This window comes from Neovison vison, chromosome 8, assembly GCF_020171115.1.
Source record: "Neovison vison isolate M4711 chromosome 8, ASM_NN_V1, whole genome shotgun sequence".
Classification (NCBI taxonomy): Eukaryota; Metazoa; Chordata; class Mammalia; order Carnivora; family Mustelidae; genus Neogale; species Neogale vison.
The window spans coordinates 59,802,385-59,812,823 of NC_058098.1; positions in this window are offsets into that span (position 1 = coordinate 59,802,385).

The following is a 10,439-nucleotide window of genomic DNA, read 5'->3' on the forward strand; positions in this document are numbered from 1 at the left end:
ATATTTTTCTACTTCCACAGATTGCCATTTCACTCTGTTGATCATTTCCTTTGCCATGCACAGGTTTTTAGTTTATTTAGTTCTATTTCTCCTCCTGATTTTTGTCTATTTTACTCTGATTTTGGTGTCTTATCCATGAAATCATTGTAAAGACCAATGTCATGAAGCTTTTCTCTTCTATTTTCTTTTAGGAGTTTTATTGAAACTAGGCTCCAGACTGTGTGGGACACAGTTGTCTTTAGTGCACTTGTAATAATGTAGCAGAAACAGCAACGATAATTATATATTGAGGGGGTCTGCTCTGGGCCGGTGCCTGAGCCAATTGCTCTCCATCTACCATATCCTGTTGTCCTTTTGATGATTCTGTGAAGTGGGGGAGAACCCCAGCTCTGGCTGATTTGAATTCTGTGCATTCAACTTTTATGCCATGCCAGTGCTAGGGAGAGCTTGGGCTCACTGTAGCAAGACTAAACATGAGCACAAAAAGGGTTGGGTTGAGTCTGTTGGATTGCTGTGTGGCTGAGCCCCAGGTGCAAGGGAACAGTGCTGTGATGGAAAAACAAAATAAAGATGATGTCCACGACAGTGTAACTGAGTTTAAACAAGACCTTATAACTTATTCCCTGGGTGGATGGATAACTTGGAATTTCAACAGCCAAAGACCCTGTCCAAAACAGTTTTTGACAATTTCCTTCAGTGTGACTTAAGTGTGGATGTTAGGTGCCCATTTGATCTCTCTGTAAGCTGGCAATCAAGACTTCCCTCTGTGTTCCTCTCAGAAGCCTTGTGGTCAAGGTACTAAAAGGACTCGGGGTGAGCCCCTGTACACAGGAGCCTCCACACTCTTGGCTGTACTTGCCCACTGAGGATCCCAGGACAGAGGCTTATCCTTGAGGAAAGGGAAAGGGATGACATGAATTGATCTGAGGTTGTTGGTCCCTCTCCCTGCTCCTCACACTCTCAGCCCACTCCCAGGACCAACCTGCTCTTTCTAAAGTCCTCTTCACCCCAAGTTCTAGGTTGGTCAGAAAACATCAGCCATTCTCTGCCAGAAGCCTGGCTTTCTGTACACTGAAGGCTTTAATTCACCATCAGAGTGGTAGTCATTAATACAAAAAAATTCCATCTCTTGACTCCAGCATTTGGGGGGACAAGTTTCCTAGGGTTTTCCTACTCTGTAGGAATGATAAGTAGAGAAGGAAAGACAAAACATTCAGCTATGAATTCCTTCCTCTTTTTTCTCCCCTTGTGCAGGGCTCCTATAGATTCTGGGTTGAAATATTCAAAAGTGCCTTATCTTCATTTTGGTTATTTTTGGGTGGGGTCATTGTTTCCGGAAAATTTAAGCATGTCATGCCCAACAAGTCTCTGTTAGATTACTGCTGACATAATTATCAACTTTTAAAGACATCAGGAAATTATTTTTCAAAAGATAAAATAAAAAATTAATGTTTTAAAAAAGTGATCAACATTAAGCTTTATAAAATGAAAATATTTTAAAATAAATCATGGTGACCAAGTAAATTATCTTAGAATGACTTTGCCTCCTCTGTAATTATATTTTGAACAAATCAGAGGTTGAATTCAAGCATGAATCCTTTTGACTTTTCTTTTTTCTCGGTCCTTTTGTATATATGTGTGTTCTTACTTTAATTTCCCCTTTCTTCAATTTGTTAGTGATGGTGTGTGCCTCTGGCCTCTGAGCCAAACAGATAGCTGAGCCACCCACCTTCTATTTCTCCTTCCACCTTTATAATGAAAACATCCTTAAATATGACATCCTTATAAAAAAAAGATTCAATTCAATAGCAATCTATTTAGAGAGGAAATTAATCTTTATGCTTGACTAACAATGTTTCTTCATTTGTTCATTCAAAAGCTATTTATTGAGGACCTATAATGGGATACATAGGGGAACAAAACAGAAAAAAATATATATGTGATGCATAAGCCAAGGATTTTGTGTGTTTGAAGGTGATATAAGTCACAGAAAAAAAAAATAGAACAGAGAAGGGAGACTGGGAGTGCAAGGTTAGTTGAGGATGGGGTAGACCTCATTAAGGAGAAAGTGAGGGAATGAGCTGGACAGATGACTGGTGGAGGGGAATCTAAGATAGAGGAACCACCAGTGCAAATGCTCAGAGATAGTGTGGGATATTCAAGGGAGAGGGAGGAGAAAGGTGTGCCGGGGGTGGAATGATGGTAGGGTAGAGAGCATGGAAAAACCTGAATCAGAGAGGTGTAAAGGGTGGCAGACCACAGAGGGCTTTTTGTTCATTATAGAGAATTTGGTCTTTATTGAATAAAAGGGAAGGTTTGAGAAGAAGAGTGATTGACAGGGTCACAATGTTTTCTGCTCTGAAAGTAGATTATAAGAGGAAAGGGAGAGACCAAAGAGATGAATTTGGAATTCATTGCAATCATCCAGGGAAGAGACAGAGGTAGCCTGGACCACCAGTAAGGGCCATAACAAGGGGGCACGTGCTTGGGCCCTGAATATGCCTGGAAAGTAGATTCAGTGGGACTTCATGATGGATTAGAGAGAATGTGTTGGAGAAAAAGAAGCATAAGGACCCCTCCAGGGACTCCTATCTATGCAGCTGTGAAGATGGAATTACCATCAACCAGGCTGTTAAAAGAGATTGGAAGAGCAGGGGTTTTTTTGTTTTTGTTTTTGTTTTTCAGTTTTTAAAAAATTAATTAATTAATTAATTAATTTCAATAAACACATAATGTATTTTTATCCCCAGGGGTACAGGTCTGTGAATCGCTAGGTTTACACACTTCACAGCACTCACCACAGCACATACCTCCCCAATGTCCATAACCCCACCTCCCTCTCCCAACCTCCCCCCAGCAACCCTCAGCTTGTTTTGTGAGATTAAGAGTCACTTACGGTTTGTCTCCCTCCCAATCCCATCTTGTTTCATTTATTCTTCTCCTATCCCCTTAACCCCCGTCCCATGTTGCATCTCCACTTCCTCATATCAGGGAGATCATATGATAGTTGTCTTTCTCCGATTGACTTATTTCGCTAAGCATGATACCTTCTAGTTCCATCCAAGTCATCGCGGATGGCAGCATTTCATTTCTTTTGATGGCTGCATAGTATTCCATTGTGTATATATATCACATCTTCTTTATCCATTCATCTGTTGATAGACATCTAGGTTCTTTCCATAGTTTGGTTATTGTAGATATTGCTGCTATAAACATTTGGGTGCACGTGCCCCTTCGGATCACTATGTTTGTATCTTTAGGGTAAATACCCAGTAGTGCAATTGCTGGGTCATAGGGTAGTTCTATTTTCAACATTTTGAGGAACCTCCATGCTGTTTTCCTGAGTGGTTGCACCAGCTTGCATTCCCACCAACAGTGGAGGAGGGTTCCCCTTTCTCTGCATACTCGCCAGCATCTGTCATTTCCTGACTTGTTGATTTTAGCCATTCTGACTGGTGTGAGGTGATATCTCATTGTGGTTTTGATTTGTATTTCCCTGATGCCTAGTGATGTGGAGCACTTTTTCATGTGTCTGTTGGCCATCTGGATGTCTTCTTTGCAGAAATGTCTGTTCATGTCTTCTGCCCATTTCTTGATTGGATTATTTGTTCTGTGGGTGTTGAGTTTGCTAAGTTCTTTATAGATTTTGGACACTAGCCCTTTTTCTGATATGTCGTTTGCAAATATCTTCTCCCATTCTGTCAGTTGTCTTTTGGTTTCTGTTTCTTCTGCTGTGCAAAAGCTTTTGATCTTGATGAAATCCCAATAGTTCATTTTTGCCCTTCAGTTGCCTTTGGCGATGTTCCTAGGAAGAAGTTGCTGTGGCTGAGGTCGAAGAGGTTGCTGCCTCTGTTCTCCTCAAGGATTTTGATGGATTTCCTTTCTCACATTGAGGTCCTTAATCCATTTTCAGTCTATTTTTGTGTGTGGTATAAGGAAATGGTCCAATTTCATTTTTCTGCATGTGGCTGTCCAATTTTCCCAACACCGTTTATTGAAGAGACTGTCTTTTTTCCACTGGACATTCTTTCCTGATTTGTCAAAGATTAGTTGACCATAGAGTTGAGGGTCTATTTCTGGGCTCTCTATTTTGTTCCATTGACCTATGTGTCTGTTTTTGTGCCGGTACCATGCTGTCTTGATGATGACAGCTTTGTAATAGAGCTTTAAGTCTGGAATTGTGATGCCAACAACTTTGGCTTTCTTTTTCAATATTCCTTTGGCTATTTGAGGTCTTTTCTGGTTCCATATACATTTTAGGATTATTTGTTCCATTTCTTTGAAAAAATAGATGGTGTTTTGATAGGGATTGCATTGGGCTTTTGTTTGTTTGGAGATTTTTGATGACTGTTTCAATCTCCTTACTGGTTATGGGTCTGTTTAGGTTTTCTATTTCTTCCTGGTTCAGTTTTGATAGTTTATATGTCTCTAGGAATGCAACCATTTCTTCCAGACTGTCAAATTTGTTGGCATAGAGTTGCTCATAGTATGTTCTTATAATTGTATTTCTTTGGTGTTAGTTGTGATCACTTCTCTTTCATTCATGATTTTATTTATTTCTCTTTTATTTATTTCTATATTCTCTTTTCTTTTTGGTAAATCTGGCCAGGTGTTTATCAATCTTATTAATTCTTTCAAAGAACCAGCTCCTAGTTTCGTTGATTTGTTCTATTTTTTTTTTTTTTTGGTTTCCATTTCATTGATTTCTGCTCTGATCTTTATGATTTCTCTTCTCCTGCTGGGTTTAGGGTTTCTTTCTTGTTCTTACTCCAGCTCCTTTAGGTGTAGGGTTAGGTTATGTACTTGAGACCTTTCTTGTTTCTTGAGAAAGGCTTGTACCACTATATATTTTCCTCTCAGGACTGCCTTTGTTGTGTCCCACAGATTTTGAACTCTCATTATCATTTGTTTCCATGAATTTTTTCAATTCTTCTTTAATTTCCTGGTTGACCCATTCAGTCTTTAGAAGGATGCTGTATTTGGGTTCTTTCCAAATTTCCTCTTGTGGTTGAGTTCTAGCTTCAGAGCATTGTGGTCTGAAAATATGCAGGGAATGATCCCAATCTTTTGATACCAGTTGAGACCTGATTTAGGACCCAGGATGTTATCTATTCTGGAGAATGTTCCATGTGCACCAGAGAAGAATGTGTTTTCTGTTGTTTTGGGATGAAATGTTCTGAATATATCTGTGATGTCCATCTGGTCTAGTGTGTCATTTAAGGCCTTTATTTCCTTGTTGATCTTTTGCTTGGATGATCTGTCCATTTCAGTGAGGGGAGTGTTAAAGTCCCCTACTATTATTATATTATTGTTGATGTGTTTCTTTGATTTTGTTATTAATTGGTTTATATAGTTGGCTGCTCCCATGTTAGGGGCATAGATATTTAAAATTGTTAGATCTTCTTGTTGGACAGACCCTTTAAGTATGATATAATGTCCTTCCTCATCTCTTATTATAGTCTTTGGCTTAAAATCTATTTGATCTGATATCTTCTGATGTCCATTAGCATGGTAAATTGTTTTCCACCCCCTCACTTTAAATCTAGAGGTGTCTTTGGGTCTGAAATGAGTTTCTTATAGGCAACATATAGATTTTTTTTTAATGCATTCTGATACCCTGTGTCTTTTGATTGGGGCATTTAGCCCATTGACACTCAGGGTAACTATTGAGAGATATGAATTTAGTGCCATTGTATTGCCTGTAAGGTGACCGTTACTGTATACTGTCTCTGTTCCTTTCTGATCTACTACTTTTAGGCTCTCTCTTTGCTTAGAGGACCCCTTTCAATATTTCCTGTAGAGCTGGTTTGGTGTTTGAAAATTCTTTCAGTTTTTGTTTGTCCTGGAAGCTTTTTATCTCTCTTTCTATTTTCAATGATAGCCTAGCTGGATATCATATTTTTGGCTGTGTGTTTTTCTCGTTTAGTGCTCTGAATATATCATGCTAGCTCTTTCTGGTTTGCCAGGTCTCTGTGGATAAGTCTGCTGCCAATCTAATATTTTTACCATTGCATGTTACAGACTTCTTTTCCCGGGCTGCTTTCAGGATTTTCTCTTTTTCACTAAGACTTGTGAATTTTACTATTTTACTATTAGGTGACAGGGTGTGGACCTATTCTTGTTGATTTTGAGGGGTGTTCTCTGCACCTCCTGGATTTTGATGCTTATTCCCTTTGCCATATTAGGGAAATCCTCTCCAATAATTCTCTCCAATATACCTTCTGCTCCCCTCTCTCTTTCTTCTTCTTCTGGAATCCCAATTATTCTAATAATTGGTGTCACTTATCTCTCAAATTCTCCCCTTGTGGTCCAGTAGCTGTTTGTCTCTCTTTTGCTCAACTTCTTTATTCTCTGTCATTTGGTCTTCTATATCACTAATTCTTTCTTCTACCTCATTTATCCTAGCAGTGAGAGCCTCCATTTTTGATTGCACCTCATTAATAGCTTTTTTTATTTCAACTTGGTTAGATTTTAGTTCTTTTATTTCTCCAGAAAGGGCTTTTATATCTCCCGAGAGGGTTTCTCTAATATCTTCCATGCCTTTTTCGAGCCCGGCTAGAACCTTGAGAATTGTCATTCTGAACTCTAGAGCTGACATATTACCAATGTCTGTAATTGATTAGGTCCCTAACCTTTGGTACTGCCTCTTGTTCTTTTTTTTTTTTTTTTGTGGTGAATTTTTCTGCCTTGTCATTTTGTCCAGATAAGAGTATGTGAAGGATCAAATAAAATACTAAAAGGGTGGCAGAGACCCAGGAAAATATGCTTTAACCAAATCAGAAGAGACCCCAAATCATGGGGGGGAGAAATGGGATAAAAAGAGGTTCAGAAAAAAAAAAGAAACAATTAAAAAAGAAAATGAATAAAGAAAAAATATAAAAAAGAAAATATATATATATATATATATATTAGATAAACTAGTTTAAAAAAGTTAAAAAAGAAAAGGGTAAAAGTTAAAAAAAATTTAGCAGAAGAAGAAAAAATTGAAAAAAAAAAAAACAAGTTAACTGCAAGACTAATGAATCATTGGGAGAAAGCCATGAGTTCCGTGCTTTGCTTTCTTCTCCTCTGGAATTCCACTGCTCTCCTTGGTATTGAACCTGCACTCCTTGGTAGGTGAACTTGGTCCTGGCTGGATTTCTTGTTGATCTTCTGGGGGAGGGGCCTGTTGTAGTGATTCTCAAGTGTCTTTGCCTCAGGCAGAATTGCACCGCCCTTACCAGGGGCCAGGCTGAGTAATCCGCTCGGGTTTGCTTTCCAGAGCTTTTGTTCCCTGAACTTTCTGTAGAGTTCTGGAGGAAGGGAATGAAAATGGTGGCTTCCCAGTCTCCGGCCCAGAGGAGCCGAGAGCTTGGAGCCCCACTCCTCAGTGCGCCCTCAGAGAACAGCGCCCAATCACTCCCTTCTCCCTGGCCTCTGGCCGCGCTCTGAGCTCACCCAGGCTGCGACCAGTTCAAGGTAACCCCCAGCTGAGAGCTCATTCCTCGGCTCTGTCTCAGTCGCCGGCTTCCCCGTTCTAATACCTGCAAGCTCTGCTACACTCAGACACTCGCGATCCTTCTGTGACCCTGCGGGACCTGGGGCCATGCTGATCCCGCGTGGGCTTCACTCCAGTTTAGCCTCTGGAGTGATGTGCCTCAGCAGAACAGACTTTTAAAAGTCCTGATTTTGTGCTCCCGCCGCTTGCCAGGAGCCGGCCCCTCCCCCGCCATCTATCTTCCTGTTGCTTTGGATTCACTTCTCTGCCAGTCCTACCTTTCAGAAAGTGGTTGATTTTCTCTTTCTAGAATTGCTGTTCTTCTTCTCTTTGATCTCCCGTTGGATTTGTAGGTGTTTGCAATGTTTAGGTAAGCTATCTAGCTGATCTCCTGCTACCTGATGTAGTCTCATCCTGCTACTTCTCCGCCATCTTGACTCCTCTCTGGAAGAGCAGCTTTTGGTGGAACAGGTGATGTTTAGAGCCAGGACTCTTGAGGGAGGTCATGGAAAGGATGTGACTGTTGGTTGCCCCTCAAGCTGGAAGTGAGAAGCTCCTCCCTGCCTCCCCTATCCTTGGAATGTGTGTCCTGCTTGCTTCCTCCACTCCCAGAGGCTGCTCCAAGGACATACACTTGAGAGAGCAATGTGGTGTTGAGACCAACTGGATGGTCTACACTACTGAACCCAGTAAAATCCTCTGTACAAACATTTAAGATTCAGCAGGAAAATGCAGAGATCTATTTGTCTTGCTGTTACCTCGCAAGTAAGTTCCTTGCCTATTAAGACTGCCACCTACCTACCTGGGGTGGCTGCCTCTTTCTTCAGCCTCTTCCTGCCCCCAACATATGGGGGCCAGTGTCAGATAATGCCTGGGAAGTGACTGAGGAGGTTGGGAACCCACAGAAACTGGATGACATCACATGAGGGATGAATGCCCATAGAGAAGAAAAGAGGTCCAAGGAGTAAATCATGAAGTGGTGGGGAGAGGCGAGGCATGAAGGAACAGCCAGTGAGGGTTTCACAGGAAGATGAAGGAGAAGTCTCTCACCTGTGACCAAGAAACCTTCAAGGGAAGGTGAGGGTGGATGACTGACACTGGCTTTAGCAAGGACATGGGGGTGATCAGTGACATCGACAATAGCATAATACCATTAGGATCTTACCTATTTATTAACAAATTGAAAGTTAAAGAAATAAGTAATGCAGTGTTCCCAAAGTGGGTTCCAAGTCGATCAAGTTATTTACAAAACAACCAAGCAAACACACAAAATGAGAAAAAGAAACAGAAATGATTCTAAGTTAACAACTTATTTTAACTTATGCTGAATTCTCAACAGTTCTCCAGTATTTTATGAGAGAGATCCAAATTTGTCTTTTAGGGAGAGATAAATACTTTTCTGCAGGGACATTTTATGGTGAAAATAAAACTTTTGTGCCCTGATGGCCTGTCTTCTTTCAGTCTTAGTCTCCTGGGCTTAATTTCATCTATGTTCACTGACATCTCCCAAGTTTGTTTCCTTAGCCTGAATGTGTTTGTGGAGCATCAGGAGCAGGGACGTTGACTTGCTCCAGGGGCACTCTGTTGACTTGCCATCTTCAGTGTATGTCTAATAGATTTGTCAAGCTGACTATGTCCCCCACCGAGCCAGTCTTACTCCAAAATCTATTTCACCTGCAGTCTCCCCATCTCAGTGACTACTAACCCCTTCATCCAGTTGCTTGGGTCCAATCTTGGAGTCACCTTTGGCCACTCTCTTTCTCTCACATCCCAGATCCTAACCATCAAGAAATCTTGCCCGCAGTGCATCACCATATATCCAAACTCCAGTCCTTCTCTCGCCATCTACATTGCCATCTTCCTCTCGCCTGGAGGACCACAGAACCTTCTGATTCATTCTCCTCCTTCAGCCCTCATCCTCCTTAAGGGCATTTTCATGCCATTCCTTGGCTTGAAGTCCTCCATCGGTTTTCTTCTCACCAAGTAAGAGTCCCAAGTGCTCAAGATGACTCATGAAGCTTGACAGGCTTGGATTGCCAGACCCCTCCAACCTCCTCTTACTTTTTGGCCATTTATTATTCCACTCAAGCACGTGGTTCCCTGTGGCTCCTCTGCTCCAGGCCGTCCTGCTCTGCTCCAGGCCGTCCACACTGCCTTGTCCCTTCTGCCTGGGCCCTCCTTCAGCTGTGTATCCAAATGTGTATCCTTCCCAGGCCCCCCTCCTGAAAATTCCATTTCTCCCCCTCTCTTTCCCTCCCTAGTCTGCTTTCTTTTTCTAATTGTAACACCATCTAACATTGGTTATAAATATCTTTTACTTCTTTCTATTGTTTATGATCTTTCTTCTCTGCCAGGAGGTAAATTCCACATGGGTGGGTATTTTCACCTGTCTTTGTTCTGTGTGGTGCACTGCTGGACCCCCATATCTGAAGCAGTGATGGACATCTAACAGAGACCCTCACAGTGGCAGAGGGGGGTGTGGGTTCAGCATTTTGTGCTTCCAAGTCCTGTTGAGGCTGAGTTGGTAGGCAGGACCATGCTAATTATTAAAACACTGAAATAATTCCTTACTGATGAGTCTGTAACTCCTACATCAGCCCCTTCCCCCCACAGTACCCTCCACTGTACTTCCCTGGCACCCCTTTCCTCCATAATCCAGAAAACACAGGGTTAAGCCCAGCTCCTTTGCAGTAGCTTGTATCCTTGTCACTGGTCAGTGCCCATGTGACGTTGCTTCTGTCAGAGATTTCAAGCATCGCCTTCGCTCTCATCTGAGAAATGACCATTAAGCTTAGCTGATTGCTTGTAATCTTGGATAGAAAAATTGAGATAAATTCGGAGAGGAAATTTACCTAAAAACTTTTTTGGGAAAAGGACAGACCACAGAATTGTTTTGGACAGCTTGTTCCTGGAATCATTCCCCACCCTGACTCTCCCTCCCACCCCCCAACTCAAAATTAAC